Raw genomic sequence first — 26,013 nt, 5'->3', positions numbered from 1 at the left:
TAGTATTTATCGCCACCCCAAAAGGGATCTTTATCACACGTTTGGCTCAACTAATATATAATTGTGACAGGACAAACTGTCAACAAATACCTTGTTAATGTTTTATACATAACTCCAATCAAAGGTCAACTTCCAAGGAAACTGCGGCATGTTAAAACTGTTGATTATGACAAAATGTTGTTTAGTAAAAATCAGTACAATAGCGTCTGTTATGTGGCCTATACTAATCCAGTTAAATAAAACTTTAATCGCAGAAAAGTTTAGATTCTTTACACCTTTAAAGAAGCCTTTTCACAGATGTTGGCATTTTTTTTATCTTATTCATTAAATGCTTTATATTGATAAATGTAAACATTGGATCATAAAAGCTCCAGTAAAAAATCAAGAAAAAAAAAAAAAGGAAATGTACATTGCCCGGAGCAGGGTTCGAACCAGTGACCCCTGGAGTCCTGGCAGAGTCCTGTAGTATAAACGCTTAAGCCTACTGAGTTATTCCGCCGAGTACACATTCTCGACGTATTTATACCTTATATAAGCAATCTTCGTAGTTTCACAAAATTTAACGACAAAAACAGAACTCTCCAAATTATTCAATCGTTTCGCGTTGTAACGCTTTATAATTTTTAGGTTTTAAAATCGTCAAAAGATGCATATAATGGCTATATTAGAGCATGGTTAATGTTCAGTATTACTGTTTCCTCACAAATATCATAACTAAAACGAAAACTTACGAATCTGAAACAACTTTTTTAAATTTTGTCAATTTACCAAAGCGTGAAAAGATCCCTTTAAGCACGGAGTGTATATTGACAGGAGATGAATCGAGTATTTGACCCTTACTGTAGTAAATTCAATCTTATGCAAAAACTATTCATCCGATTTTATTGGTTTATACGTTATCTTGTTGCTTAATTATTCCTCTTTCAAAAAATATAACTTTTAGTATATTCCCGTTGTTATTAATGGATTTATAGCGAGATAAACACAAGAAATACACATTTTATGTTTTACCACCGCGCGTTTTAACGTGTTGTGGCTATCGATCTTTTACGATTAGCGTACAGCGAAGCGCGGAGGTTATACATTTTGATGTACCCACTCACGTCTTTTGTTAAATTATAGTTTCTTTTCTCGGCCGATTTTGACAAATTATATATCATTAGAAAGCTTACGTTTCGTAGTAAACACATATATCAATATATATTAAGTTTTTCTTCTGATTTCGACAGCCCGGCGAGTTATAACTTTAACTTTTGCAAATATCATACCGTTTTGGAGTTTAAGAATCTAGATTTACGGTTGACATGTTCGTACTTAATACCAATTTGTAGCGTTCATATTTGGAGTTCAGTTTTAAAAAATACATCTTGCTTAGGAGAATACAATTCTGTATAAGATAGAAAAAAAATTTGTTTAAAAACGAAAGTAATTAAGGAATGAAGGCGGGAACATGCAGCGCGCGTTCCTAACGCACTGAACTGATGCTACGGTCTTGGCGATTATGCTTTTGTTTAGAAACTGGCCATTGAATTTCTCTTGCCATCTTATTATATTTTTTATGGAATATATTGTAGTATTTTGTTCACGAAACATATCAATAAAGCTTATTATAAATGAATCTTAATAAATTAACGATTTCAGCTCTTGTTTATAACACAGAAAGTGTGTAAAATTTATGATGAAACAGCGTATATAGCGGACCCTCTCGATATTATTCGGCTTTGCATGCATACTTGAAATAAAATGGGTGTCAAAAACATTCATCGTTTGTTGTTTATTATCAACAAGGTAATTATGTATAATTATTTGAAATGTTATTTACCTTAAATTATCAATTTATTAAAGATTCTTGAAAATCACGGTCCGTGTTACGCGGGTCATTTCGTATTTTGACATCAGGGCATCATGTCCAACTATTGAAAATCAGATTTTTTTTTCACCGAGACGATGACGGCTTGGATTTAGACAGGCAGACAGATAGTTTATTCAGACTTAAACAACAGTACATCGTCTTCAACTCAAATATATAAATTATTTTTAGACGAATTGTTAGTAGTTCTTCTTGAATGCTCTGAGCTTTTATGAGTACATACGTACAGCTCATAGTTCTTCTTGTTAAAATCAAATTCAATGTAAATTTTTTTTTTCTCACATATGTCCATAAAATCGAGTTAAATCAACCTAATACATTGTTACAAACACAATACCTGTTACAATCGACATCAATTTGCGTCTACTTTGTTGAGAAATGATAAAAGCATAAAATTGATATAAAATCGTTTATGTCGGAAGTTGTTATTGTCGATTAGAGCAAAGGGAAAGAAAGGGTTACACTGCACAAATTGTTTTCACAGTGGTATCTGACGATCTGGTCTTATGGTAGCAGTTGATATTGTATTGTGTATAACATTGTAGTTTGAATTAGGACACATTCTTATGACTGTAATCGCTGCGATCGGATAAGTGGCATGTTCCGTTAGTAAGTTGAATAATATCGGGCGTATGTTTGCATTGTAAACAAGTTGTTATTAAAATAAAGATACAATGTGGTGTTGGTGTAATTTTTACTATTTTACTAAGTGAATGAGGGTTGAAATGCTATGAAACACTTTCTGCATCAATTAAAATATTTATTGAACATATTCCATATTTGTTTCGGCTATTAGGCTAGATTATTTAACATACATATATACATAGAAAATATTGCAGACATACACACACACAAAGTATAAAGAAATGAAAAAAAGAACCACCATAAAAGAAACTAAACAAACAAAACAAGAAAGAACAAAGAAATGAAAATGCATTGTTATAATGAAATATAAACACATACAGCTAAAAGATTTACAGAAAGCGAAAACCTAAGCACAATCGAGGGACACCACACATAATCAATTGGTAGCTGTTTGCTCAGGAACTACTTCAAAGTACCCCGTGTACCCTTAGGTAAACTATATGTTCCCCGGGTACGAATAATACGTTTAAAGGCACCCGGCAGTACGACGGGGTTCTTTTAGTATACTTTCCGTACACCGGGAACAGTGTAGTAAACTTTAAAGTACCTGGGGTACCATATACACACATACAGCTGATAAATTTTCATATATTTCCCTGACTTTGTTAACTAAAGAGATGGGTGAAAGTGAGTTATGCGTAAGGGAAGGTTGCGTTTTAAAGAATTGTTCTGTATGTGAGTGTGATCTCTGTCAGTGTTGTTCGAGGTGCTGTGCAAAATGCGGATGTGTTGGTGTGATAGGTGTTTTGGAGAGATTTTTCATTTGATAATTGTCACTGATGAGAATGTAATGATAAACAGACAAGAATAACAAGCGAAGAATATATATGTACTGGCATTTCCCCAGAAATTTGGTCAGGCACAGCGGCAGGCGGTTGGTGTCGATTTCTTTATATACTTTCTAAATGTTATAAATCAAAATCCACACTACTTTGGAGCTACTAAAACACAAAATTTCATAATATTTATGTATTTGTCCTCAGTTCATTTCAGTCAAGTCATATATTATAATATTAAATAACAACCAAAATAAACAGAAAGCAAACAAATGATTGAAAAACATTCTGTGACCAATGGAAAATCTTGCTTCCAATTTCTTGTCGTTTATTAGATTGTATTCTGTCATGCACAGAGACTAAAGAAAAATGTGTTTTAGGTATATAGCGAATTCCGTAAATATGAAAGAAACTATATATATGTATATATTGTATCTGAATATATTAAATGTTGGTACTGTGAAGTTAAAGTCGCCGTTAAGAAAATAGTGTGAACAAATTTTAAATGGTCGGGAGCAATCAAATAAGACGTTTGATTCCAATAAATTGTATTCATAACTTAAATTACGCACAACCGCAACACACATCAGTTACGGTTTATTTTTGAAGCAAGTTCTTTATACTTGTTTATTTTCTGCAATAGTCTTTAACAATTAAAATATTTAAAAGATCGCCGTGGCGTAGTGGATATGGTGTCCGCCTAGCGATCGGGAAGTCACGGGTTAAAACCTCACTGTGAGCGTTCCTTCGATCTCCCCCAAAAGACACCAAGTACTGGTTCTAGTCCCAGGAAACAGATTCAAGAGCGTTATTTTACGGCTTTCGATGCAATCGAGCTAAAATAAATAGGTTTAAACTAATTAAAATAAAACAAACAAACAATTTGAGCATATCTTCAATTGCTCTACCTCCTAATGTACCGGTAATAATAGATCATTATCGACCATTATTATGATATTACGACCATAATCGATCCCCATTAACGACCCGTAAATCGTTCATACGTGTTACCTATGCCCCTTTTGCCCCTTATGCACACACCGCTGATAAGAGCGCTGATAAGAGCGTGCATGTTTTGATTGAACGTTGGCCGAATGTAGACAGCATTCGGATTAAAGCTTGCACGCTCGTGTGAAAATGTCAAGCGCACGCATTTTAGTCCGCTGGGCTAAAATCGCCTTGGGAAATCCCTGATTATATGTATCTATACATATGAATATATGGTGTTCGAATATATGTATGAATACAAGTTACACTTTGAATGGGTTGTTTTATATAAATCATTGTTTTTAAATCATTCTCCAGTGTTTTACTTATTGTTATAATGTATAATAATGTCTATCTCAGAAGTCAATGAATTACACTCAATATCAATATTAAAGTGATAAGTCTTATGTTACTAAGAAGTGAATTCTTAATTTATGTCTTACCTTATTAAAGTATCTGATGAATAAGTCATTATCAATTGAAAGTCATACAACTTATGTTACTTATCAGTGATTACTTTTTGTAACTTCTATCAATTCCTAGTTTTCATAATTCTTATAATCCATGCACTACACTTTTGTTATTTTCTATTTTGTTTATGGCTAAAAGCAATTGTATGCTTTAGAGCTAATAAATGTTGCTGCTGTAGATGCTGTTGTGTTATAATTCCCTTACGGCAGATCTAAGGGTCATCGTTCCTTTTGTTTCTTCCTAATGTCTGTTGTCTGAGCGCTATTCATATACAATTAACATAAGTATTAATTAAAATTTGAACAAATTATATATAAAATTTCTGTCCATTTAAAACAAATATTTAATATTTGAAAATAACCTTTCTTAAAAACATAAATTGTATGTTCGGAGAAAAGCATAGGTAAACCGTTTATTAGTTCATGTTGTAAACACACCACATGCGTTCCTTTAATTTTTCTTTGGGTTAATAAAAACTGTTCGATATGCAAACAAGTTGACATTTACATTTACGCTTGACGTGTTTGAAACTTTGATTAAAATCTTTCTTCTGCGAGCACACCACATCATGTAAGTTATCTTAATTTGCTCATTATAGATATATTGACGATCTATTTGTGTTAATTCATGCCAGAAAATAGTTTATGTTGCTAATTTTACCAAAAAATCCCCGCCTAAAATCCCGGCGGGGATTTTGCTATGGTAAATTGCGTTACCAGTTGCAACTCCCAGACCCGGAGGGTGAATAGCTGGGAGTTGGATTATTGCAACAAGAATTGTTATGTGATTACACATATAGCAGTGATGATTCTGAGAATGTTGCCATGTTTCTTATCCGTGTAATCTAGAGTCCATGGTTTGAGCATTTTGATCGCGGTGTTCAAAAAAAGATATCTCAATAATTGTGTTTATTGATAGATCTGTGGTTTTATTGCCCCTGTGTTCAGCACAAACAAATTATCTCGTTATGATCAGAAACTGTGCCGACCAATACTAAATAACACTATTGTGTCATACGCCACAGCAGGGACCTATACTTGTATATTGGTCCCTAACCACAGGTGGCAATGTCTGGTCAGATTACACTTTTTATGATACCTCCATGTCTTCTCGTGGTATTAGTGGTCATTTCTTGGAGTAATGTAACGCCAAATACTCAATTTTGCGTTTATAAGATATGTAGCGTATTGAAAACATTTATAGTCATCTGCCCATACAGATTGCCATAAACTAAATACTGTATAGATGTCAGTCAGCTAAATCACAATAATTATAAGTGCTTAATACCTATACATGTACATTTTAAACATTTAAAAAATCTAATACTTAACATTTAACGTATTTAGCGGGTACCGGTAAAAAAAACTCCGTCATTTCGTAGTCCTATAAAGAGTGTATGGTAGTGTACGGAACAACATAATTAAAAACAGCATTCTCATTTGACCACAACGGGGTTAAATAATCTTTCCGAAAAATACAAATAATACAGAGTTTTAATTTAGAATTCTATATATTTATAACTCTGTTAACTTATACAGATATTTCAATATACATGCATAGACAGTTGACCGTGATTTTCAAGAATCTTTTAATAATTTTAATTAATTGATAATTTATGGTTAATAACCTTTCATATAATTTTACATAATTACCTTTTTGATTATAAACAACAAACGATGAATGTTTTGACACCCATCATATTTGAAGTATGCAAAGCCGAAAAATATCAAGAGGGTCCGCAATACATTTGTATACGCTGTTTCATCATAAAATTAACACCCTTTCTGTGTTATAATCAAGAGCTGAAATCGTAAATTTATTAAGCTTCATTAATACTTAGCTTTATGGATATGTCTCTAAAGCAAAATATTTCAATATATTCCATAAAAAATATAATAATCGTGGCAAAGGAAATTCAATGGCCGGTATCTAAACAAAAGCATAATCGCCATCACTCGGTTCGTTAGGACCGCGCGCTACGTATTTCCGCCTTCATTCCTTACTTGCTTTCATTTTTAAACCAATTTTTTTCTATCATATACAGAATTCTATTCCCCTAAGCAAGATGTTATTTTTAAAACTGAACTCCAAATATAAACGCTACAAATCGGTATAAAGTACGAACATGTCAACCGTAAATCTAGATTCTAAAACTCCAAAACGGTATGATATTTGCAAAAGATAAAGTTAAAACTCGCCGGGCTGTCGATTTAATTTGTACAATGTGCCCATATTCATTATTATAACAAACTAGCTTTTGTCAAGCTAACGTCTAAATTACGGGTTGATAGGCCGTATTACTTTTATGTATATTCGAGCAGAAAGGGGCGTTGATGGACCGCTTCATCAGTTAAGCGTATATTAACACACTTCTGTGTTGCTACACAAACTCAATAATTCCAAATTCAGCATCTATTTAGTAAAATAAATGGACAAAATTCCTGAACGTGTACACGACAAGTTTTTAAATCGAAAGAATGTCATGGGACATCGTTAAGGGGTATAGAATGCCATATCAAGCGACATGCCATGTTTATAGAAACACATTGTTTGAGTTGTAGCCATGGTAAGAAAAGGACTAGATGTGCAACACTAAAGTCTGAAACTCTCATAGATTGACGTTTGAGCTTGTTGATAGAAATTTGTAGTAACATACTTGTGATCATTTTTCACGTGTTTTACACGTGACACGTGCGCATTTGTTTATATCTGAAATAACGCTTTAATTTAATTTCTTCTGATAGAACAAAAAGCAAGAATATAAAATAAGCAAAACCTGTCTAAAGGCTGTGTACGTTATGGACATGTACAACTGAGAGACGACGTTAAGCATAAAGGTAGCCTGTGCATTTGTCTTGAATTAACAATATTTACAATATAACCAACAGTTACATTAACTAATAGTACGAAATTTAGTCACTAATTTACAGACGTGTAAAACATACACGACATTTTCAAACTCATGGCCGGAAAAAGTTGAGGTCATTATTTAATAATGAAACCAAGGTAATGTCTAGACGGAACATTAAGATTCCATTATAAGAAAGGTTTATAACAAGGTAAACGTTCTAACAGCCATGGAAGGCAAGTATAACTTGCGACTATGCAATCGCTAATAAACAAGCCTCTGAAGCGTGCTATGAAAACTCCCAAAATACAGGTGTGTTAATGGAAACGTCGGAATGAAAGACAAAAGTTGCGAAATGTACACATATTAACACAAAAACATATTCATATGCTTAACAACTGACAGCATACGGCTAACTTGCACAACTACTACATGATCTTAATGAACACAAGTTAAAAAAGAATACGTTTGATGGTATAACAATTAATAGCTAATTTGCCCCTTGATATAACACCGGTAAATTTTCATTTATTACAAATCATATATTCATAGAGTGTGCTTTATACAAAGATATAAATTATATCGTAATGTAAGGATCATGGTGATATGATCATGTAATACTATACTCTGCACATTTTATATTAACATACATTTAATCAGACACGTAGTTTACACTTAAGTTCTAATATAGTTGTAATGTTTCTACATGCGTTATTCTTAAGCCAAATTTGGGAAACGATCTTGGTTTAGGCAGCAAGTTTTGATGAGGTATCTTGACTCAGCCATTTCGGACGTCATCTTTCTCATTTAAAAAACTATAAGGTCCATTTCGTAATTCATATTTAATATGAATATCACATTTAAACTGACATCATAATGCATAACATAATGCAATTCCATACTTTAAACCACATACGCGATGGTCATAATTTAACAGCTATATTAAGTTGTGAAATGACAGTGTCATTATCAAAACCATTGATAAACAATAGCAATATTTAATAATTAAAAATAAGGCCAATCGTTTACACCCTGAGTATGCCAAAGCTATGTAAGATTTTGTCATAGAAAACTAATTATAGCTGAAATGCTATCAAAGAAGTGTGTTTATTTTCAAGCAATTTATAGCCATACCCTGATCACAGTTGTTGCCTTGCCAGCCAGGTGAACATGTGCATGAGTACGCGTTTTGAAGATTATTGCACTTGGCGCCGTTCTTACACGGAGCGGGTACGCATTCGTTGATATCTGAAATACATGTGTTTACATTCAATTATGTTTATCTGAAAAAACGCTTATATTGCATTAAATATAGTGGACAAAGGGCGTTAATATTAAATTAAGCAATAATTCTTCAAACGCAGTGTTCGTTTTGAGCATGTGCAACAGAGTGATAACTTTGAGCGCCACATGTAGCCTATGCATTTGTGGCCACATCGATTCATTTAACAATACGCAATGACAGTTTTTTAACAAATGTATAATGTTTCGAAACGGTAATACAATTCGTTACGCGATTGACTTGTATGGCACAATGTGCTAATCATAAAAAGCCATCCGTTTACAGGCTGGGTATGAAACAGCTTTGTGAAAAATAGCCACCGGAAATATATATAAAGGGAATTTAACACGGATGGTCACATATTCTTTATAACCATACCCTGATCACAGTTGTTTCCTTGCCAGCCAAGTGAGCATGTGCACGAGTACGTGTTCTGAAGAATCGTGCATGTGGCGCCGTTCTTACACGGCGCAGTTGCACAGTCGTTGGTATCTGAACGATAAACACAACAATCACAATGTCTCAATTAATCAGCGTGGTTACATTATTGATGTAGATCATACCGTATCGACACATATTAAAAGATGTGTATGAATTCGCCATGTAAGCGTTAAATTGAACAAGCAACAACAAAATCGCTAATCCGGAAGAAAACGTCACACACCCATATTTGGGTCTGAATAGTGGATTTATAGTTTGAAACATATCCTCAATCAAGAATCTGAATGATGCCAGTCTGGTACAATGTATCATTGAGAGCCCAAAGATTTCCAATACGATTTTCAAGTAGACCGCCCGTTTCAGCATTTTGACAAATATATCAATATTGTGATATATGTAGTTGGAGAGTAAATTGATCAAATTAAAATTAAAGATTATAGCGAAATGTCAGCAAATATGTTCGCTTATACACACTTTTCGGTAAGCATGGAATAAACAATTTGTTGTTTAATTATTAAATATGTTGCGAAATTACTCAATACTGGTTAAAAACACCTTTATTGTATTTGCCAAAATTTGTAATAAAAATGATGTGGATGAGTTTTAATCGGCTCAATCAGCAAATGGTTATCAGCAATCAGTCAATCGGAAGATGAACAACAGTCTAAGATTTGTATAACTAAATTTTGGATATTTGTGCTAAATGTAAATTTCAAGCAGGATCCTGTTGTACATGAAGCCGGATGGTTCATTCAAGGCTAGCCCGCATTCATGTGTGTGTGTGCGTGTGCGTGCGTGAGTGCGTGCGCGTGTGTGTGTATTTGTGTGTGGCCAAGCAGTTTGAAGATGTTATACAATGTCCCATTAGTGTATTAAATTAGTTTGTAGTGTTATATTTTATCAAACGAAGCTTCTGCCAGGCGTTCGTCTGAATTGCGGGTTGATAGGTCGTATTACTGATTATAATGTATCTTCGAGCAGAAAGGGACGTTGATGGACCGTTACATCAGTTAAGCGCATATTACCATACTTCTCTGTTGCTACACAAACTCAATAATGCACAATTCGGCATCTATTAAGTACAATAAATACAAAATGCCCGAAAGTGTACATGACAAGTCTTTAAAGGGAGAGAATGTCATAGGATATGTTTAAAGGGTATGAAATGTCATATCAAGCGACGTGTTTATATAAACCCCTTGTGTGAGTTATAGCGTCGGTAACAAGAGGATTAGATGTGCAACCCTCACGCCTGAAACTCTCATAGATTAACGTTTGGGCTAGCTGAGAGATATTAGTAGTAACATATTCGTGGACATTTATACCTGAAGCAAATAGCAAAAAAATGGGAGGATTAGTGCAGATGCTAAGGATTAAGCAAGTTGTCAAAGGAGTTGACAAAATGTATTGATCCATTTAATCGAAAGCATTCATCTAGCAAAGATGATGAACATTCCGACTGGAACAAAAGCACCACGACTGTTAATGTTTATCAAATCATAGATGCTTTTAAAACCAAAACGACAAATTTAAAAACTCATGGCCAGAACATTTGTATGGGTCAATATCGATATTCCCCAGTGGTAATCATTCTGCACCCGATTGTATAAACGCTTGTTAAAGTTACCGCTCGGTAACATTCAAACCTTGGTAAGTTTGCGGTTATTCAGGTTAAGTAACCTTCAAAGTAACTCGATTGTATAAACACGAAATACCGCAAAGTAACCTAACCGCGCATAGTGGAATTTAACCACCGGTAACTTTAACCAAAACATTCCCACAATGCATTTTCTAATGACGTAATTTTCGCGCGAAGTGTCACGCTAATAAACAGCGACATGTATTATTTATTATCAAATTCATTTACAAATGAATTCACAATAAAAAAAGTGTACATTTTAACTATGAGTTTATCAAAATGACCAGGGACAAATTGATAATGATGTCGGGATATGCATCATTTAGCGGAATCCCCGGTGCTTCCAAACTGCAAGAGAGTGCTTGCAAAGATGTCTATTCTTCTAGTTGTTCTACATGTAACATAAAAAGTATGCATGGTCGTCGTAACATGCTTGCCTATTCTTCCAATTTGTCTTATATCCCGTTTTCATGACTGCGTTATAAAATAATACGGGAAATAATATCTTTCGTAAAATAACGGTTTTTACACATTCAAAGCACAAGCTGAGTATATCATTAACTTACATCAGAAAATCACTCTGTCTGTAGTCCACTATTGCAGTTGAGAAAAGTGCGAGTCTTTTTGACGATTTATTATAAACGCGACTTATTTCGCATGTACATGTACTGCATAACGACATTTGAATTGTCAATTTATCACATTTTCCTTATTTCGTTCAATGTGCATTGTTTATAATCCATGCATATACTTTTTACATTTTAGAATGTGCGTGGGGCCATACAAATATCGCACAGTTCATAAAAAATCTGCACTATTTGCTTTCCGATTTAATTCACGTTAGGCATAGAGATGTGTAAAGTATAAGATGTTAAAAATAGCCCCACACTGGAATTCGGAATGTCCCATTTTGTACACGGTATAATGCATTCATTTATCTGTTGTGTAATGAGATGTTTTCCATTCTTTGTTTATTAAAATATTAAATTATTTTCTTGTACAATAAGAGAATTTACCATACACAAATTAAACATTGTTCAAGTTTAAATATATCTTTGTATGCAGAGATCTGCAAATGCAACTGAGTTCACCAACGGCTATTATTTGAGCCGCGTTCTGAGGAATCTTGGCATAATGCATGTGCGTAAAGTGTCGTCCCAGATTAGTCTGTGCAGTCCACACAATCTATTCAGGGACGACACTTTCCGCTTTTCTGGTATTTTTATTTTCAAGGAAGTCCCTCATTACCGCAAATTAAGTTTAGGCGGAAAGTGTCGTCCCTGATTAGCCTGTGCCCACTGCACAGGCTAATCTGGGATGAACGGCCACCGGAAAAACTTTGCGAAACCGAAATTTCGCAAACTTTAGTACCCTTTTTCTTAAAGATTTGCTACTTTGAGACATAGTATGCGATAAAAGTCTTATCGTTGATTAATAATTGGTTATTTTCACTCAAAAAACGCGTTTTCTTCACTATGAATTTTATAAGCAAAGTTGGGGTTCCCATGGGATTTTTGCATTTTCCCATGGGATTTTCGATTTTCCCATGGGATTTTTTTTCCCATGGTTTTTTTTCTCCCATAATTTGCAAATGGGAGAAAAATCCCATGGGATTTTGAACATTTTAAAAAACGTGTTTTATTTGCGTTTGCAAGTATTTTAACGTTATTGAAGGACTGTATATTGGTTTTATGCCAATTATATATAAAAATATTTAGTAATAAAAAAAATCCCATTTTAAAATGGAAGAAAAAAATCCCATGGGATTTTTTTCTTATTTTGAGAGATTTATTCATGAAACTTTCAGAAACATCATATTTTATGAAATGATGAACAACTACGATATTTTAATGCGTTTAGTCGTGTTTAAAAAAAAAAAAAAATCCCGTGGGATTTTAAATCCCATGGGATTTTTAAAACCCATGGGATTTTTAAACCCATGGGATTTTTTTTCCCATGGGATTTTTTTCCAATGGGATTTTTCAGTTTCGTAAGCCGAATAAGTTTCTTAATGCGAAAAACAACAATAAAGGAAATAATAATTATAATTTTGAATAAAAAATTGAATAATATAAATAACATGAGTATTTTTAAAATGAGTTACAATTAACAGTTTATGCTAGTAGAACTTATCATGTCTTGTTCGAGCAGATGGTTGAGTCCAATTGGTGAGTATGCCAGCTTAGAACCAGTATAAAAGCATCGCAGACAGACAACGCTGTCATACTGTACACACCGCTGAGTAACAATCTTTATTGCATTTCATTTTGCAACAGAAAATGAACTCCGTAGTATAATTGATCTTATATATGCCCTCTGCTTTTGAAAGCGTGCAACACATTAACATAACAATAAGTCCATGCCAAAAACTATGTGCAAATTCCATTCAAAGCTATATACACATTATAAAGGTCAGATGACCCGCGTCATGCGAAAATGGGTCTTATGTCATATGCGGCCGAAGTTGGTCCATCCTAGCTTGTCCAACCGCGCAGTCTGGTCAGGTACTACGCTGACTGATATATAAAGTCAAGCCATGATTCGTGGTCTCATATCCAAACTCGGTAGCTCCTGTGAGAAACTTTCACCGGAAACGACGGCACCGAGACGGGCGCTCGAACTTTGCGGATGCGCGTTATATGTTATATATAATAGCGCGATGTGTTTTTTCTTGCCTCAAATTAGTAAGCCCAATCAGCGTTTTATTGTGTTCTTTGCTTCTACTATTAACAAGAATTTCAACTGATACGAACATGAATTTTATTTTAATATGTTTACTTAATGCTCGGAAAACTCATTGTATATTTAGACTACTACTTATAAAACAAAGTCGGGTTTTCAACATCTGTTTTCGGCATAAAAATTGTTATTCCAAACCAGATTTGACGCACTTTACTGTACAAAATACCGTTAGGGCCACCGTGGTTACTCATTAAAATCCAGAGGGCGAGAATGCGAGAACGCGAAAGTACGATGACGACAGTGCGACAATACGATGGCGACAATGCGTTCGGAGGATTGCGAAAACGCGCTAGTACGATGACGACAATGCGACAGTGCGACAATACAATGGCGGCAGTGCGATAGTACGGGGGCGACAACGCGATAGTCATATCGTACTGTCGCCGTGGTATCATCGCAATGTCGCCATCGTTCTATCGCATTGTCGCCATCGTATTGTCGCACTGTCGCCATCGCATTTTCGAATTGCCGCAATCATACTATCGCGTTATCGCATTGGCACCATCGTACTATCGCACTGTCGGCTATCGCCATCGTATTGTCGCACTGTCGTCATCGTATTTTCGCACTGTCGTCATCGTATTATCGCACTATCGAACTGTAGTATTGTCGCCATCGTACTATCTCACTGTCGCCATCGTATTGTCGCACTGTCGTCATCTCACTGTCTGATTGTCGTCATCGTATTATCGCGTTCTCGCATTGTCGCCATCGTACTATCGCATTGTCGCCATCGTATTGTCACCCTGTCATCATCGTATTGTCACATTGTCGCCATCGTACTATCGCGTTCTCGCGTTCTCGCCCTCTGGATTTTAATGTGTAACCACGATGGCACTAACGGTATTCCGTAATACTGCTAAAGCACAATATGATTAGGTCACTCCCAATGCTCAAATCTCTATGTCTATTTTAGAAACAACACATGTCTTTGGAAGGATATTTAGGTAAAAGTTACATCATTCGTGGTGAATATTTACATTATGACTGATGCTAATTCTAATTTGCTTTATGACAATTCCAACATGCTTGTTGTCGATTCGTTTATACTTGATGATTGCTGCAACATTACATCATTCATGAATAATATGTACATTATGCGTGATGTTTATTCTAACATGCTTCCTGACAGTTCCAACATGCTTGTTCTCTATCGGTTATACTTGATGATTGTTTCAACATGCTTGGTGACTATCCAATGTTTGTGTGTTCATTATTCCTGAAACCAGTCATAATCGGTTTTGCCACTAAGCGTCATTAACAACGGCAGTTAGCAACAGGCAGTAAGCAGAATGCAAGTTACTAAATTATGACATCAGGTGGCGCGCGTTTATTTTCCGTATGTTGAATAAATTACTTTTCGGAAAAAAAAGCGAAAACATCCGAATCATTTTGACTAGTAAACTGAATAAGCCGAATTAGTCCCCTTCGTTATATAATCTCCATTAAACTAAATACGTTCATTATTGCCATGAAGACCAGTAAGTTTACACAATGAATTGACTGCCGTGAATGTTTTTGATATTTGTAAGATGCTATTGGCACTCAAGAAATTATACATGTATTTTATTCAGAACATAACGGGGCTGATGTGTTGGAATTGTGGCCCTTCCCTAGTCCAAATAATTACAGTAGACGTAATCTACCGATGTGCATTGCATATCGACCTCATATTTATAAAGTAGCCCAAACCCCCATTGCCACAGACCTGTGCGTGAAACTTTCAGATTTCTCTAGTCTGTTTACCATGCTATAATTACTATTTCTATAAACACATATTTATCATTTTATGACTATATAATGTCTGTGGTATACGGAGAAACCTGAAAGTTACAAGTACTCGTGTCTAGTACTGTACAACTATTGTACTCCTCGTTGAGAAAACAACTACTTCATCTACATGTATTAACATATCATAAAACATAATTTTCAATCAAGTTGGAAAAAATCAATAAATAAATGTCATATAAACAGGTTTGTCATGAACGTTGACGTCGCTCTTGGTTACCAGAAAAATTCACACGCACGGATTTCAACCGTCATTGTTTACAATCAATTAAGTGCAGAAGTACTTGAATTTGTTTAGTGTTTTTTAAAAGTGTCCAGCTACAGGTGGTTAGCGTATGGCTTTAATACTAGTTAGTGAAAACATATTTTGGAATGATAAGTAATCATATTATAACGAAAAATCAACTTTTCTTAAAGAAATAAGTTAAATATATATTCAACAAGGTATCCAACTCGAAATCATCCGAAAACGGGATGCATCGTTTTAAACATCCATTACTTCATCAATTTTGCAGCGATTTTCACGATCTTGGTCTTATTCAACGCAGAAATAAATTTCCTTTCTGGAAATGTATATGTCTTGCAATATTTTTACAAATACTGGGTCAAATTTAAAAAAATAACACGATACACAACTCGCGTGACCCAGCTGTGATCGATCAGACAGTATTCATGACTGAAATCTTCACGGGGAAATGGGCATTTTCCCTGCAAAGTTCACGAACCTCGATACCATAATTCAATTAAAACATTCTTACCGTGCTTGCCGTAGAATTATGCATCAAAACTAACTGTCCAGCGCATTTTCAAACCTTTGTTTACATACATTTCAACCAACTGACATTTTAAACACAAGAGTGATTTCATTGCTCCAATGCGGAGTTGTGTCTTTACAACTGGAGATTTCATTCATAAATACGGTCTGATCGATAACAACTGGGTCAAGCGAATTATGTATAGCTTTATTTCTTAAAATTTGACCCAGCATGTGTAGAAATATAACAAAATATATACATTTCCTAAAAGGAAATTCATTTCTGCGTTGAATAAGACCGGGTCATGAAAATCGCTGCAAAATTAATTTAGTAATGGCTGCTTTTCGGATGATTTCGAGTTGGATACCTTGTTATATTTAAAACGGTAGTGACTTTTTTTTAAGAAAATTTGATTTTTCGTTTTAATATGATTATTTATCATTCAAAAAGATGTTTTCACTAATTAGTATCATAGCCACACGCTAACCACCTGTGTGTCCAGCACGTTTGCCGGGAGAACAGGGCTTAATGTATTTTTTGTTAAGCTCTATAATATTTATATCCAATCTGTATGAAAAAATGTCGGTGAACATTATTCCGGTGTTAATTTTTGAAAATATTGAGGCATTCGTTAATTATGGATCTAAAACGGAACATTAATCCGCAAAAAAAACACCGGGCATATTGCATATTAGATCGGACACATGAAATTATTTCGAAAGAAAGCAATAAGAGTTTCAATTCTACATGAGTAAGTCTCGCTGTGCACGATTACGCTCTTACTGCTCGTAGGTATTTGTCTCTAAGCAAATACCTAGTGTTTTATTTTGCTTAATCTAAATTGTGTAATCTATATGTACTTAAAGCGGCATGACCAACAGCTCTTTCATATGTGAAAGAGATTGACACGAAATACCTACCCATCTATAATAAAGTTTATATGTGCACTTCAATATTATAGTTTTAAAGCATTTTATGTGGTGCAATATAAAAGTACTCTAGTAAATATGAAATTATGTAATCGATTTCCTCTCAACATACATGCAAAGTTCCAGATAACTTTTTCAGCAAAATCTTGGTTTACACTCTATAATAATCCAGCCTTAAAGTCTATTATTAATTCTTTTTTTTTCAGGTAAATATAATTTTTGGCACATCCGCATTTAGGTTTATAGTCTAAGAAGAGCTAATGACAATTGCCGGGTTACAGCAGACTTTTTGCGATAAAAGGACCAGATAATGGAAAACGTTCGGCTTTTCGACTGTTGTAAAGATGGTCTGTTATTCATAATAACGTTAAAGTGCTGTTGATTTCATAATTGTAATGAGGGCCTAGACGAGTGGGAACTCATTGATAAAATGTTTACATTATATGCATTGATATTGAGTTTTACGCATGATCACACATTTTGAATTCTTATTTTATTTTTTCAATGTGTAACCGTACGCACAGAATTTAAGTCTGCTTTTTTACTAAATTTAATTCAATTTTTTACGACTTTAAGCGTCTTATCTGGAGCTCTTCATACATGCATTAGTAGCATATATTGAAATATATCCATAGACTTTCTTTGGTTATTGAAGCTAAATTACTGTACAAAAATTATGGTTAGTCATTAACCAAAAAAAAAGTTAAGTCTACAAACACGCGGTTAATTTCGGTTCAGTAGCAAATATCTTACAAAGGTGCGCAACTTCTCCTATAACATAAAATTTCCGTTATACGCCGTAAATTTCCGTAGTCCTCCGTAGCATTTCGTAATGACTGTCAATTGACATCATTGTATCATGCATGATAGTATGTTGCTTTGTGCTTGGGTGAAACTCACATCTTACCATCGCGTTAATTTATTAAACGCATTAATATTTGATTTCATTATGCACTGCGCCTATTGCACAAGTCTCTCTGCACAAACCAACATACACATATGCAGCATGCAATAAACGAACAAGAATGTTGCATCTGTACACATGCATGATGCCATTAAGCAGAATGTAAATAGACATTGGACATCAGGCAAGATGTAAGTGTCATCAAGCATGAAAAGGTGTCTACATACTAATTGAAAGTACCATCAAGAATCATGACACAGTCACAAAGAAGGATGTAATTTTTACCTAAATACCCTTCCATGTTTGTCGGCACTGTGTGTTTGCTTAATTTCACTGAAGAACGTCTACTGGTAAATCTTACAAAAAAAGTGATAAATAAGACTGAGTAGCAATTTTTTCGGCGTTGCTGTTTAACGTCAAATTTGGCCTTTCAACGAACTTCTTAAAAGCCCGTTGAATTTTAATGAATACGTTTCCCGCTTGTAGGTCCGAATGAATTAAATCAAATTTTGCAATTGGCAATTTGATAGAAATCCCCATAAAACATTGCACATAGCTTTCTAAAATAAACAGGCCACATTGAACGCATTCACGATATCCAACAGCTCTCTTTGCAAAGACCTATCTAGTGTTTCTTGGCCGTGTAAGATCTATAATTAGAACATCGTCAGCTAAACATCTACTAATAGAAGAGCATATTTTGGGGCAACAAATTCAATAAGAGTATAAAACGTCCACGATCAATAATGTGTAGTTTGTTAAAGATATCACGGCAGTAAAAACATAGCACTTTAAAGAGACCACAATCTGGTACATTTGGTCAATTGTTGCGTCCGTGGCGGACAATACATTTTTAAAAAGAAAGCGTACAAAAAAGCAAACACAAAGTTCTTCGTAAGCTTGTTTTAATCTTAAAAACACATAATCGACAGTCATTCCAGTCAAATACAATACTAACAGTCAGCACTCTAGACATCAAAATTGCGGATATAAATATTTAATTCAGGGATATCAAGTGTATCAAGTTCGCGATCCGGAAAAAATAGCCGGCAGTCTGGGGCATTAGGTCCCTTACAGGGATTAAAGGTAAATCCCCGCCCGAGCCGTAGCTAATTGATTTATTGTAGTCTTTCTAGTTGCAATTTCTGGTGAGTACAATGCGGAATATTACGGATATTTGCAACATGTCGAAGATTTTCGGAAAGTAGCGAAGAGGTTTTCGTCAGTTAATATTCCTGTCCGTGCCGGCCGCTAACTTATCAGAATCAATAAAAAAGAACCAGGAAAAATCGGTACCGATCGCAAATTTCCGGAAGTCCGATAAATCTTCAACAAATGATCGCGTACTCTAACGAATCTGTCCCTACGCCTCCAACTCCCTTTAAATCTCATCGGACGTTCATTGATCTCAAAATCTATCCTTGACGACTCAATTCATATTTCCTGAATAGTTTGGCCTATTGACGTCCCTGTAATTATAACAATGGTCTTTTGGATAAACACCGCTAAGTTGTTGCAATATAATAACCGTTTAAAATAGTTACCGGTTTTCATTTAATAAAATGATTAAGTCATATTCGAGATTTCAGCGATTGCCAATAGTTTGCTTTTGTTTCTCATAAGCATATGGTGCTTGGTATATGCTATTGAATCCTATGTAGATTGCAAATATTACATAACCCTTACAGCGGCCGAGCGCAGATATCTGCATTTGGCCGCTAAAAAGAAAAAATCTTTGCGCATTAATTTAATTCAAATCTCATTATCATAATCAAAATCATCATCATCGTCGTCGTCGTCGTCACTACTACCACCACCACCATCATCATCATCATCTTCTTCTTCTTCTTCTTCTTCTTCTTCTTCTTCTTCTTCTTCCTCCTCCTCCTCATCATAATTAACAACAACAGCAACACCAACTTAACATCATCATCAAACAACAATAAACATCGGTAGCATACAATGTGCTTCATCAACCATACATAATATTTGCGTTAAAACACCATAATAGAACAGCATGAATGAAGCTGTCTATTACTCTTTTATATTTTCTATACCAATATTTTTTTTCGTTAATTGAAGGACTAGTTGAAATCTTCTATAAAAGCCCTCCCACCCCTCCAAAAAAAAAAAAAAAATAAAACCTAATAATAATAACCCAAACAAACAACAATAAACATAGGTTAGTTAGTATACACTTTGCTTTAGCAACCATGCATAATGAATGTTTATGACTTCGGACCGTTGTGATCAAATTTAAAAAAGCAAGATGGTATGTATGCGGCACACAACACATAGATAATTATAGTTTTATACCTTAAACGTAGTTCATCAAAATAAAGATACGTTATTATCTATGTAATACTTAAATTAGGTTTATAACGTATGCATATTTGTCTAAAACTTGTGAAATGTGATTCGTAAGCCGACGACAACACTATCATTCGGACCTTTCTCCCCACCTAACAATCGAGATTAAACACCTGTGGAGATCCCGATCTTATCAATGAATAAACCGGTTCAATGATGTCAAGTCAAATAAAACATACTAATAAATATCTATCAAAAAATGTAAATTGATGTACCTACTTAACTAAAACTAAACTTTATCGATTAGCAAGAAAAATATATAAAGAAGAAGCAGACAAAGTAGACAAATTAATTGTAACATATGTTTTCTCAGTCTCCCACTGTTGAACAATATAAATAGTATTTATCGCCACCCCAAAAGGGATCTTTATCACACGTTTGGCTCAACTAATATATAATTGTGACAGGACAAACTGTCAACAAATACCTTGTTAATGTTTTATACATAACTCCAATCAAAGGTCAACTTCCAAGGAAACTGCGGCATGTTAAAACTGTTGATTATGACAAAATGTTGTTTAGTACAAATCAGTACAATAGCGTCTGCTATGTGGCCTATACTAATCCAGTTAAATAAAACTTTAATCGCAGAAAAGTTTAGATTCTTTACACCTTTAAAGGGGCCTTTTCACAGATGTTGGCATTTTTTTTAACTTATTCATTAAATGCTTTATATTGATAAATGTAAACATTGGATCATAAAAGCTCCAGTAAAAAATCAAGAAAAAAAAAAAAAGGAAATGTACATTGCCCGGAGCAGGGTTCGAACCAGTGACCCCTGGAGTCCTGGCAGAGTCCTGTAGTATAAACGCTTAAGCCTACTGAGTTATTCCGCCGAGTACACATTCTCGACGTATTTTATACCTTATATAAGCAATCTTCGTAGTTTCACAAAATTTAACGACAAAAACAGAACTCTCCAAATTATTCAATCGTTTCGCGTTGTAACGCTTTATAATTTTTAGGTTTTAAAATCGTCAAAAGATGCATATAATGGCTATTTTAGAGCATGGTTAATGTTCAGTATTACTGTTTCCTCACAAATATCATAACTAAAACGAAAACTTACGAATCTGAAACAACTTTTTTAAATGTTTTCAATTTACCAAAGCGTGATAAGATCCCTTTAAGCACGGAGTGTATATTGACAGGAGATGAATCGAGTATTTGACCCTTACTGTAGTAAATTCAATCTTATGCAAAAACTATTCATCCGATTTTATTGGTTTATACGTTATCTTGTTGCTTATTCACGACGTTAGTTAATCCGATTATTTCCAGACACATTGCTCCACTTTTAAATCGATTGTGTAACGGAAACACGCGTCCGTATATCTGATAGTCAAATCGTTATGAGCTTGGATATCAAGGCTACACAACACCAACTATTACAAAATCAGATTTTTTTTTCACCGAGACGATGACGGCTTGGATGTTAGACAGTGCGTGACAGATAGTTTATTCAGTGTTAAACAAAGTACATCGTCTTCAACTCAATATATAAATTATTTTAGACGAATTGTTAGGTGATTACACTTATAGCAGTGATGATTCTGAGAATGTTGCCATGTTTCTTATCCGTGTAATCTAGAGTCCATGGTTTGAGCATTCAATAATCTTGTTTATTGATATATCTGTGGTTTTATTGCCCCTGTGTTCAGCACAAACCAATTATCTCGTTATATCTAAATGTGCCGACCAATACTAAATACACTATTTGTCATACGCCACAGCAGGGACCTATACTTGTATATTGGTCCCTAACCACAGGTGACAATGTCTGGTCAGATTACACTTTTTTATGATACCTCCATGTCTTCTCGTGGTATTAGTGGTCATTTCTTGGAGTAATGTAACGCCAAATACTCAATTTTGCGTTTATAAGATATGTAGCGTATTGAAAACATTTATAGTCATCTGCCCATACAGATTGCCATAAACTAAATACTGTATAGATGTCAGTCAGCTAAATCACAATAATTATAAGTGCTTAATACCTATACATGTACATTTTAAACATTTAAAAAATCTAATACTTAACATTTAACGTATTTAGCGGGTACCGGTAAAAAAAACTCCGTCATTTCGTAGTCCTATAATGAGTGTATGCTAGTGTACGGAACAACATAATTAAAAACAGCATTATCATTTGACCACAACGGGGTTAAATAATCTTTCCGAAAAATACAAATAATACAGAGTTTTAATTTAGAATTCTATATATTTATAACTCTGTTAACTTATACAGATATTTCAATCTACATGCATAGACAGTTGACCGTGATTTTCAAGAATCTTTTAATAATTTTAATTAATTGATAATTTATGGTTAATAACCTTTCATATAATTTTACATAATTACCTTTTTGATTATAAACAACAAACGATGATAGTTTTGACACCCATCATATTTGAAGTATGCAAAGCCGAAAAATATCAAGAGGGTCCGCAATACATTTGTATACGCTGTTTCATCATAAAATTAACACCCTTTCTGTGTTATAATCAAGAGCTGAAATCGTAAATTTATTAAGCTTCATTAATACTTAGCTTTATGGATATGTCTCTAGAGCAAAATATTTCAATATATTCCATAAAAAATATAATAATCGTGGCAAAGGAAATTCAATGGCCGGTATCTAAACAAAAGCATAATCGCCATCACTCGGTTCGTTAGGACTGCGCGCTACGTATTTCCGCCTTCATTCCTTACTTGCTTTCATTTTTAAACCAATTTTTTTCTATCATATACAGAATTCTTTTCTCCTAAGCAAGATGTTATTTTTAAAACTGAACTCCAAATATAAACGCTACAAATCGGTATAAAGTACGAACATGTCAACCGTAAATCTAGATTCTAAAACTCCAAAACGGTATGATATTTGCAAAAGTTAAAGTTATAATTCGCCGAGCTGCCAAAATCAGAAGAAAAACTTAATATATATTTCTATATCTTAAAACTACATTAAGTAAGCTTTCTAATGATATAAAATTTGTTAAAATCGGCATAGAAATAAAACTATAATTTAACAAAATACGTGAGTGGGTACATCAAATGTATAAAATCGGCGCTTCGATAAAAGATCGAAAGATACGACACGGTCACGTAATTTAGACACAACAAGATATTTGGCGTAACGGTCCCGTTTCATATCCGTTTAATCTAGAGTCCGTGCTTTAAGAAAATATATATAACAGTTCTTTCCTGTTTTAACAAAATGATACATCTAAAAATAAATTATGAAGCATCGCTAGCAATATAAGAAAGAGAAGTAGAAGGAGAATTATTATCAATAGTAGCAGTAGCAGCAGCAGCAGCAGTAGCAGCAGCAGCAGCAGCAGTAGCAGTAGCAGAATCAGTAGCAGTAGCAGTAGCAGTAGCAGTAGCACTAGCAATAGCAGTAGAAGTAGCAGTATCAGTAGCCGTATCAGTAGCCGTATCAGTAGCAGTAACATTAGCAGCAGCAACAGCAGCAGAAGCAGCAGCAGCAGCAGTAGCAGTAGCACTATCAGAAGCAACAGCAGCAGCGGCAGTGGCAGCGGCAGTGGCAGTGGCAGTAGCAGTGGCAGTAGCAGTGGCAGTAGCAGTGGCAGTAGCAGTGGCAGTAGCAGTGGCAGTAGCAGTGGCAGTAGCAGTGGCAGTAGCAGTGGCAGTAGCAGTAGCAGCAGCAGCACTGGCAGCGGCAGTGGTAGCGGCAGTGGCAGTGGCAGCGGCAGCGGCAGTGGCAGCGGCAGTTGCAGCGGCAGTGGCAGTGGCAGTGGCAGTGGCAGCGGCAGCGGCAGCGGCAGCGGCAGCGGCAGCGGCAGCGGCAGCGGCAGCAGTAGCAGTAGCAGTAGCAGTAAGAGTAGCCGAAGCAGTAGCAGTAGCGGCTTTTTGCTTTTTTGTTTTAGAAGTGTTTGTCGTATAAGAAGAACGCAAGGAAGACAAATTAATTGTAACATGTGTTATCTAAGTCTCCGTTGTAGTAGTATTTGTTGTATCTACACAGCCATTTTTCAGTCACCTGAGAGACATGTTTTTATAAGAGATTTAATTGTGGACCAATACATCGTGTATTAATATCAGTGTACCCACTGGGACACCACATGGGGCGAGGATAAACAGATAAACTAGGCCTTCAATTAATTATGCGCCTAGAGGCAAACAATACTATAACTTACTGATAATTTTAGGATTGGGATGTGTTTGTATCTTATTTGAAATTAGCTAGCTTAATTCAAAAACTAATTATAGCCTCAATATTATCACAAGAACATCATCACATATTCATTGTGCAATATATAATCATATCACCATCACAATATGCCAGAGCGTTAGTATTTATTGTGCATACATATCCTACAGCAACATTTACAAAACTTATAACAAACCAACCGCTCAAGCTTTAATTAAGATTGATTTCAATTTATATTATGACATACATTAAAGATCACTGTCAATTAATTAAAAAATAGCTTGATGCTTCGTACTCAGCGATTTAAATAAAAGAAACGTTGCGTAAACAATAATTGGGGTTAATAAAAAAAGTTTCCATTTAAAATAATCAAATTTAAATAATACTAGATTTAGTTTCAAATTGTCGCTCAAAAAATGTATCAGTTATATCAGTTACTAGGGATCTCCGCAATCCAATAATAATTATGGTGTTTGTATGACAAATTAATAGCTATTCGTCATTGAATGTATGAAACTCATAAAAATATTGAAACAATAACCACAACAACAACAACATATGCGATTATGTATATATCTTCTTCAGATACTTTGTGTCATACTTTCAAAATTATCCTCATAAGATTCATAATAATAAAATAAACACTATTGCAATCTTAGTAAAATCCAACTTAGCCGTTATGCTAATGATTTTATGTTCAGTATGCGTGTACATTTCAATATTTTATAACAACAAGTGTTCAAAAATACCTATGTTTAATAAATATTAAAAACATGAGAACCAATGAAGGTTTTTCATTTTAATAGACTAGTTTTACCGTGTGTGTACATTCATATAAAATCTTTTGAAAATCACACTTGAGATAATGTCTTTAGGTTTTGCTATTTCTAATCGATTTAAACACCATAAAACCACCGTATTTTCTCTTACATTCTAAATTTTCTTACATTTCCTTTTCAAGCCAAAATATTTATGTTTTCATGATTCTAAATTTTCGGACATACGGATTTTCGTACAGTCAGTTAAACAGCGCTATTTTATCAGATTTTGACCCTGTTTTTGCTTATCTGATGACCCTTCGGTCATGCATTTTTACAACCGGATTAAAGTTATAAAACAGAATCATGCCTAAGGGCAATCGACCATTACATTTGCGTACTTGGGTAAATTACCTTGTAAACCTCTAATAAGCAATGGTTCCTTCCAACAGCGTTTGAAATGATATCGTATTAAGAAAGCCAAACGTTTATTGTTTTTACTTTTTATATATTAATTCAGTTGATTGCAAAGCTGTTAAGTTGCATTTTTAAAGTAAAGAACGAAGGGAACAACACAATAAAATTATGTACACTGATGTATTATTTCTACTTCAATTAAATAATTGACAAACA

At 34.5% G+C, this 26,013-nt stretch overlaps 1 protein-coding gene across 1 annotated transcript in view; it reads right to left on the bottom strand.

The window, feature by feature from the left end:
- Window positions 1-26,013, bottom strand: part of LOC127847502 (fibropellin-3-like) — a 116,110-nt gene that overhangs the window by 57,186 nt on the left and 32,911 nt on the right. The window lies entirely within an intron of this gene.

This window comes from Dreissena polymorpha, chromosome 1 (assembly GCF_020536995.1).
Source record: "Dreissena polymorpha isolate Duluth1 chromosome 1, UMN_Dpol_1.0, whole genome shotgun sequence".
Taxonomy (NCBI): Eukaryota; Metazoa; Mollusca; class Bivalvia; order Myida; family Dreissenidae; genus Dreissena; species Dreissena polymorpha.
The sequence above is the reverse complement of the archived record's forward strand: the minus strand, read 5'-3'. Positions and strand labels throughout refer to the sequence as shown.